This window comes from Oncorhynchus clarkii, chromosome 7 (genome assembly GCF_045791955.1).
Source record: "Oncorhynchus clarkii lewisi isolate Uvic-CL-2024 chromosome 7, UVic_Ocla_1.0, whole genome shotgun sequence".
NCBI classification, from domain to species: domain Eukaryota; kingdom Metazoa; phylum Chordata; class Actinopteri; order Salmoniformes; family Salmonidae; genus Oncorhynchus; species Oncorhynchus clarkii.
This window is the reverse complement of record NC_092153.1, coordinates 29850828-29860328: the sequence shown is the minus strand read 5'-3', so window position 1 is coordinate 29860328 and position 9501 is coordinate 29850828. Positions and strand designations below refer to the sequence as shown.

General features: G+C 41.0%; 1 pseudogene; it reads left to right on the top strand.

Moving 5' to 3' along the window:
• Positions 1-813: 813 nt before the first annotated feature.
• LOC139412577 (zinc finger protein 79-like) lies at positions 814-7458 on the top strand (annotated as a pseudogene).
• Positions 7459-9501: the final 2043 nt, after the last annotated feature.

The window sequence follows — 9501 nt, the reverse complement described above, 5'->3', positions numbered from 1 at the left end:
TACACCATGTAGGAGCAGTCTAGACCTAGTCTGTTAATTAAATACATCTACATGATGTATTGTTACACCATGTAGGAGCAGTATAGACCTACAGTAGCTAGCTACTGTAATGGCTGTTGGAAGGAGTGGAGGACCAAGGTGCAGCGTGGTACATGTTCATCTTTATTATTTGAACTGAACACTGATTAACAAAAATAACAAAGAGAATGAACAAAAACCTAAACATTTCTGTCTGGTGCAGAAAGACACAAAACAGAAAACAACTACCCACAAAACCCATGTGGGGAAAAAGCTATCTAAGAATGGTTCTCAATCAGAGACAACGATGGACAGCTGCCTCTAATTGAGAACCACAGGCCAAACAACAAAGAAATACAAAACATAGAAAATGAACATAGAATGCCCACCCTAGTCACACCCTGGCCTAACCAAAATAGAGCATAAAAGCCTCTCTATGGCCAGGGCATGACAGCTACTTATTTAGATTTAGTTTGACTTAAATGAAACTGCCTTAAATGTGCTGTAGTAAAAAAAAAAAATATTCGCACTAATCAATCAACACATTCCTGTCTTTGTATGTCTCAATATAATAGTATTATTTAAGTAAATCAATTTAAAATAATCTTTGTCTGAAAATAGGGTCTCTGGTGGCACAGCTGGCGCTGCAGTACAGCGCCCTTAACCACTGCGCCACCTGGGAGGCCCGTTTTAGACACACTTCTGTCGTATCTACACGTTAACCTATTTAATTTAATATTACATTATTTTGTATTAGTCAGCTATAGTAGCCTAGTTGCTAATGTAGCTAGCTACATGAGCTCCCTAAACTACTCCCCTCCTGTTAAAGAAGAGGAGGTCTGCTGGACGGATGAAGCTCTGGGGCTGAACATTGTCATGAAAGAAGAGGAAGAAGAGGAGGATGTCACAGTAAAACAAGAAGTAGAGGGTGAGGCTGTTACAGTGAAAGTAGAAGAGAAAGACGTGTTCAGATTGAAATAAGAGGAAGACGCTTTCAGAGTGAAAGAGGAGGATGTTACTGTGAAAGAAGATGAGGAAGGCAAAGAGGATGCAGTTTTTGGAGTGAAGAAGGAAGGGGAGACTACTGTCACATTGAAAGATGAGGAGGTGGAGATCGGAGATCTGATTAACACCAGTAAGTACCACCTTCAATTTGTTCAATTTGGATATTCGGAGTTGGCTCGTCAATACCTCTTCAACGGAGGGCCCTAGGATGATGACTGATATGTCTAGAATCAGACGACGTAGAGAGCAAGCTACCCGTTGTTTTCTCCGTTCCGTTTCCAAAAAGTGACTTAACATATATATTTGAAAAGGGTCTATCTGCTGACCGCAGACTGGGGGGCAGGGCATGTAGTGATTTTCATGTAGTGATGATTTACGACACACCGTGCCCCCCAATAGTGCCATGCAAGAGTTGGGTTGGCTACACCAAAGATTATGTATATACTGAAAAGATGACTCTCTGCCCTAACAAGGGGAGTCGTTGTCCACAAAGCTGCACTGCGGGTTGTCTTTCTCCCACCTATCCTGTCTTTGGATTGGTGGATCCATCTTATTATTGTAATCTATTGTTTATATTCTATGAGGGTTGTTGACGTCAACCGCCTGTATTCAATGGAGAGAGATGCTAAGCTACTAGCATGAATATGCATAGCGATCTGATGACAACTCCTATAGTGTTTTTATCAAAGTTGTCGGTATGTCACGTGTCCACATAACAACTTAATTATTACGAAACGTCTGTTGGATCAAGTAAACCTCACGTAGCAAATAAGCCATTAATTTTGTTGTTGACCAATTTCGACACTTTACACATTGGGTTGATAATTGTTTCCACTTGTATACAACCTACTGTAGCCTACTGGCATGACCTAGAGAGATACAACCTACTGTAGCCTACTGGCATGTCCTAGAGAGTTACAACCTATTGTAGCCTACTGGCATGTCCTAGAGAGTTATAACCTACTGTAGCCTACTGGCATGACCTAGAGAGATACAACCTACTGTAGCCTACTGGCATGACCTAGAGAGATACAACCTACTGTAGCCTACTGGCATGACCTAGAGAGTTACAACCTACTGTAGCCTACTGGCATGTCCTACAGAGATACAACCACTGGTATGCAAGCATTTCTAAACTTTTTTCTCTCACTTTTATGGGGTATTGTGATGTCATTGAGGTATTGTCTGAACATTGATAATTTAAAAAAAAATGTAATCCGTTTTAGAATTTGAACGTAACGTAACAAAATGTGTAAAAAGGGAAGGGGTCTGAATGCATGTATGTTGTATGTTCTAGGTATTTTCTTTCTACCAATTGATTGGTTGAAATTTTATGACGTGTATTTTTTCATATAGACACACCACGTGTGTTTAATAAAATCAACTGTATGTGCAGAACTTGAACTGATGCTTCAAGCTTTTGATTAAATAATTAAGACACACAAATGACTTGAGGAAGCCAGAGATCAATATAACCAGAATAAAATGACCAATTCCCGACCTGCTGCTGGCCTTCGTAAATTCTGACGTTAAGCTCGTGAAGTTTCCGGTGAAATCGACAACAAACCATTTCCATTTGGAGTGCCAATTTATGACCATTTCTACCGATCTGTGTGCCAGTTATGAACGAGGTTCAACACCTGTTTGGCCCCGCCTCTTCCAGGGTCGGCGAAGAGCGGTATTAAATTTAAGGAATAAATCAGAGTCTCATGCTCATCACCTGTGGAAGGCGGGGCTTCCAGCGAGACGTGGATTTAATAGTATGTTGTACCTAGTTTCCCTCCTTCAAGGAACAGTAGTTATAGTCATAAAATGTGGATTTAATAATATGTTGTACCTAGTTTCCCTCTTTCAGGGAACAGTAGTTATAGTCATAACTTTAAGCTTGTCATATGGTGAACTTAAACTTAAATAGTGGATCTTGCTGTCGGACAGTTTGTTGTATTCAGATCTCTGAAATGCTCTCTAACTACGTAACATTTAGTGGCTCTTGAAATTACGCTGGGAAAACAGTTTTCATGGGCACATAAATCATAAATCATTTCAGAGTTTGCTAAATCCAATGGTTCTACCCGAGAGTCACCTTAACTTTATTGACAACACCCAAATGGATACGGTCATTAATGCGGTTCTTCAATAATTACACATAATACTTAATACTGTAGCTGTTAGTCACATGTTCAACTATCATCAGCTGATTCAGGAAATCCTTTTCTGAATGACAAACATCACGACATGCAACAACAACCAAGGTGCTTCTTCATTCATTACTCTGGTAAAGACAGTTATGCCATGCTCCACGTTGGATCCAACATCCCTAACAAATTGATGTTTATAATGTGTTATTGTCTGTCTATGTTGTTGTTAGGTGAAGTTACGGGTCCTACAGTAGGTCTATGGTATTTGTATAACTAGTGGTTTCCTCAGTAGCATGGAGGAGTTTCTGCAACCAAATTGTGTGTGCATCGCCCTCATGCGGCATATTTAGCAAACACAGAAAGGGGCCTATATTGGAGACCAAAAGTCATCTGGCTTTCAACAACAACTTTAATAAATTACGTCTAGCCTACAATCATCGATGTTACTACTAATATGTGAACAAGACTAAATTACTATTGTTGCTCACTTGACTGTCTTAAGTCAATTGTCAAATAATTTTAACATTCATTACAGACGTCAATTGTTGCACAACGTCAGGGCTACGCTGTTGGCATCTTTTACGATGGATTCCTGCTGTTGTGGTCCTTAACCATCTGTCTGACTTGTTCACGCAGGAGAGAGACGTGACTATCCTGGGTTCTCTGGGGAGCCTCAACAACGTCATGATGCTGACGAGGCAGAGAAGAGTCTCTCCACATCAGAACTCCTCAAGAAACAACATAGGAGACCCACAGGGAAGAAATCTCATTGCTGCTCTGACTGTGGGAAACGTTGCAAATCTTCATCAGAACTTAAAATACACCAGCGAGTACACACAGGAGAGAAATCTCACCACTGTTTTGATTGTCGGAAGAGTTACTTAAGATTAAAAGTGCACATGAGAATTCACACTGGAGAGAAACCTTATAGCTGTGATCAATGTGGGAAGAGTTTTACTGTATCTAGCTATCTGATTATACATATAACTGTGATCAATGTGACAAGAGATACTCTGATAAAAGATCTTTGATCAAACATCAGAAAATACATACATGAAGGAGTTGTTTCATGATATCAATGAAATTATGTCACAATGTAGAAGGTTTTAACAATGTAGTAGGAGTATTTTAATGATGTCATAATGTAGAATGTTTTAACATTGTAGAAGGAGTATTTTAATGATGTCACAATGTAGAAGCCTAAATGTTTGTCCCCTGTTCTATTGATATGGATATTAGCCTCAGGGGGAGAATCCAGGCTCTGAATTGAAAGAGTACTCTTTATGTGATTTAACAAAAAGAGACTAACAAAAAAAGAGTTGTGTTGCACTTACAGTGCCTTGTGAAAGTATTTGGCCCCCTTGAACTTTGCGACCTTTTGCCACATTTCAGGCTTCAAACATAAAGATATAAAACTGTATTTTTTTGTGAAGAATCAACAACAAGTGGGACACAATCATGAAGTGGAACGACATTTATTGGATATTTCAAACTTTTTTAACAAATCAAAAACTGAAAAATTGGGCGTGCAAAATTATTCAGCCCCTTTACTTTCAGTGCAGCAAACTCTCTCCAGAAGTTCAGTGAGGATCTCTGAATGATCCAATGTTGACCTAAATGACTAATGATGATAAATACAATCCACCTGTGTGTAATCAAGTCTCCGTATAAATGCACCTGCACTGTGATAGTCTCAGAGGTCCGTTAAAAGCGCAGAGAGCATCATGAAGAACAAGGAACACACCAGGCAGGTCCGAGATACTGTTGTGAAGAAGTTTAAAGCCGGATTTGGATACAAAAAGATTTCCCAAGCTTTAAACATCCCAAGGAGCACTGTGCAAGCGATAATATTGAAATGGAAGGAGTATCAGACCACTGCAAATCTACCAAGACCTGGCGGTCCCTCTAAACTTTCAGCTCATACAAGGAGAAGACTGATCAGAGATGCAGCCAAGAGGCCCATGATCACTCTGGATGAACTGCAGAGATCTACAGCTGAGGTGGGAGACTCTGTCCATAGGACAACAATCAGTCGTATATTGCACAAATCTGGCCTTTATGGAAGAGTGGCAAGAAGAAAGCCATTTCTTTAAGATATCCATAAAAAGTGTTGTTTAAAGTTTGCCACAAGCCACCTGGGAGACACACCAAACATGTGGAAGAAGGTGCTCTGGTCAGATTAAACCAAAATTGAACTTTTTGGCAACAATGCAAAACGTTATGTTTGGCGTAAAAGCAACACAGCTCATCACCCTGAACACACCATCCCCACTGTCAAACATGGTGGTGGCAGCATCATGGTTTGGGCCTGCTTTTCTTCAGCAGGGACAGGGAAGATGGTTAAAATTGATGGGAAGATGGATGGAGCCAAATACAGGACCATTCTGGAAGAAAACCCGATGGAGTCTGCAAAAGACCTGAGACTGGGACAGAGATTTGTCTTCCAACAAGACAATGATCCAAAACATAAAGCAAAATCTACAATGGAATGGTTCAAAAATAAACATATCCAGGTGTTAGAATGGCCAAGTCAAAGTCCAGACCTGAATCCAATCGAGAATCTGTGGAAAGAACTGAAAACTGCTGTTCACAAATGCTCTCCATCCAACCTCACTGAGCTCAAGCTGTTTTGCAAGGAGGAATGGGAAAAAATGTCAGTCTCTTCGATGTGCAAAACTGATAGACATACCCCAAGCGACTTACAGCTGTAATTGCAGCAAAAGGTGGCGCTACAAAGTATTAACTTAAGGGGGCTGAATAATTTTGCACGCCCAATTTTTCAGTTTTTGATTTGTTAAAAAAGTTTGAAATATCCAATAAATGTCGTTCCACTTCATGATTGTGTCCCACTTGTTGTTGATTCTTCACAAAAAAATACAGTTTTATATCTTTATGTTTGAAGCCTGAAATGTGGCAAAATGTCGCAAAGTTCAAGGGGGCCGAATACTTTCGCAAGGCACTGTATATGTGGGAACTCCTTCAAGATTGTTGGAAAAGCACTCCAGGCGAAGCTGGTTGAGAGAATGCCAAGCGTGTGCGAAGCTATCAAAGGCAAAGGGTGGCTACTTTGAAGAATCCAAAATACATTTTTTTACCACTTTTTTGGGTTACTACATGATTCCATATGTGTTTTATGTGTTTCAAACATGTAAGGAAAGATTGTTTTTAAATCAAAAGGGATGCTGTCAAAAATATATTGAATTCAAATGGATTTACCCAGCCTACATAGCAGTACAGCCACTCTGTGATGACCAGTTCTGCTCTTTTATTGAGGGATCTAGTCTAGATTAAACCTCATAGGAAGACAGTTTTACTATGTGGAGGTTTCATTCATGTCTTTGTTTAACTAGATACTCTGTTTGTCTTTGGCAGGAGAGAGACCAGACTCTCGCTATGACAGCAGGAAGAGTCCTTTGGGGGAATCAGACCCAGAGACGCCCAAACCAGCGAGACAACACCACTGCTCCCACTGTGAAAAGAGTTTTCGCTGGTTAGGGAACCTAAAACGCCATGAGAGGACACACACAGGTAAAAAGCCATACCACTGCTTCCAATGTGTAAAAAAGATTTTCCGGATCAGGGGATTGTAAAGCTCATGAGAGGACACACACAGAGTTTTGTTCAGTTAGGAAGCCTGAAGGAGCATGAGTGGATGCACACAGGAGAAAAGCCATATCACTGTTCCCAGTGTGGATAGGATTTTACTGTGTTAAATAACGTGAAAAGGCACGAGAGAATACACACAGGAGAAAAGCCTTAGCACTGTTTCCAATGTGAAAAGAGATTATTCCAATCAAGGGACCTAAAAGCTCATGAGAGGACACACACAGGAGAAAAGCCTTTTCAATGCTCCCAGTGTAAAACTAGTTTTACTGTGTTAGCTAATCTGAAAATGCATGAGAGAATACACACAGGAGAAAATCCTTATCACTGTTCCCACTGTGGAATGAGTTTTATTCAGTCAAGGAGCCTGAAGGAGCATGAGTGGACACACACAGGAGAAAAGCCTTTCCAATGTTCCCAGTGTGGAAAGCGTTTTGTCGTGTTAAGTAACCTAAAAAGGCATGAGAGAATACACACAGGAGAAAAGCCATTCCAATGTTCCCATTGTGGAAACAGTTTTACTCAGAGAGGGCACCTACAAGAGCATGAGAGAATACAGACAGGAGAAAAGCCTTACCACTGCTCCCAGTGTAAAAATAGATTTTCCCGAGTAGGGGACCTAAAAGCTCACGAGAGGAAACACACAGGAGAAAAACCTTTCCAATGTTCCCAGTGTAGAGTTTTACCGTGTTAGCTACCCTGAAAACGCATGAGAGAAAACAAACAGAAGAAAATCCGGGCACCGAAGACGTGGATGTCGATTTAAGTCAGCACCCCGCACCTCTCTGATTCAGAGGGGTTTGGGTTAAATGCAGAAGACACATTTCAGTTGAATGCATTCAGTTGTACAACTGACTAGGTATCCCCCTTTCCCTTTGCTTATAGAGCTCTGCTATAAACATGAGAGCAAGATTAGATTTTATGTTCTGTATTATTATTATTATTATTATGGAGGCCACCAAGTTAAGAAATTATGGAATGTTCTGAAAACTGACTTCAGGTTTTTGAGGAATCTAGTCTTGCAGGAAGACAGTTTTATTTTATGGAGGTTTAATTCAGTTCTCTTCTTAGTATTTAGCTAAATATTATGTATTTGGTATGAGAGGGACTAGACTTATCACTGTTCCCACTGTGGAATGAGTTTTATTCAGTTAGGGAGCCTGAAGGAGCATGAGTGTTCAAACACAGGAGAGAAGCCTTACCACTGCTCCCAGCGTCAAATTTATTTTCACGAGTAGGGGACCTAAAAGCTCATGAGAGGACACACACAGGAGACAAGCCTTTCCAATACTCCCAGTGTGGAAAGAGTTTTGTCTGGTTAAGGAGCCTGAAGGAGCATAAGAAGACACACACCAAAAAAGCCCTACCACTGCTCTCTCTCTGTGTGGAAGGACATTTTCCCAGTCACAGAACCTGAAATCACATGAGAGAATAAAGGCGCTTTGTTCTGACTTTAATTTTTGACTGAGAATTTGTGTTTTTGTTTATGCCACATGAAATCATATTGTTTATGATTATACCTGTCTATATAAGGTTCCACAGTTGACAATGCTTGTCAGAGCAAACGCCAAGCAATGAGTTCGAAGAAATTGTCCATAGTGCTCTGAGACAGGATTGTGTCGAGGCACAGCTCTGGGGAAGGCTACCAAAAAATGTCTGTAGCATTGAAGGTCCCCAAGAACACAGTGGTCACCATCATTCTAGAATGGAAGAAGTTTGGAATGACCAAGACTCTTCCTAGAGCTGGCTGGCCACCTGCCAAACTGAGAAATGGGGGTAGAAGGGCCTTGGTCAGTGAGGTGATCAAGAACCCGATGGTCACTCTGACAGAGCTCCAGAGCTCCTCTGTGGAGATGGGAGAACCTTCCAGAAAGACAACCATCTCTGCAGCACTCCACCAACCAGGCCTTTATAGTAGAGTGGCCAGACATAAACCACTCTTCAGTAATAACAACAGGACAGCCCGCTTGGAGCCAAAAGGCACCTAAAGACTGAACTCGCCTGAATGCCAAGCGTCTCGCCTGGCGTAAAGCAGCGACAGGGACTGGGAGACTAATCAGCGGCAGGGGCTGGGAAACTAATCAGAAAGAGAAAGATGAACGTAGCAAAGTACAGAGAGAACCTTGATGAAAACCTTCTACAAAGAACGTAGGACCTCAGACTGGGGCAACAGTTCACCTACCAACAGTACAACAGCCTTAAGCCCAAAGCCAAGATAACGGCGGAGTTGCTTCGGGACAAGTCTCTGAATAACCTTGAGTGGCCCGGACTTGGACCCGATCTAACATCTCTATAGAGACCTGAAATTAGCTGTGCAGTGACGCTCCCAATCCAACCTGACAGAGCTCGAGAGGATCTGCAGAGAAGAATGGGAGAAACTCCCCAAATACAGGTGTGCCAAGCTTGTAGCTTCATACACAAGAAGACTCAAGGCTGTAATCGCTGCCAAAGGTGTTTCAACAAAGTACGTAGTAAAGAGTCTGAATACTTAGGTAAATATGATTTTTCAGTTTATTTGAATAAATTAGCAAAACAAAATCTAAAAACGTGTTAAGGGGTAGATGGTATTGTGTGTAGATTGATGAGTATTTTTTTAAATCCCTTTAGAATAAGGCTGCCATGGTAACGTAACAAAATGTAGAAAAATTGAAGTGGTTTGAATACTTTCTTAGTGAACTCATGGTCGGGAATAATAGCTGAAGTTATGGGTCCTACAGTAGGTGAATGTTATTGTTAG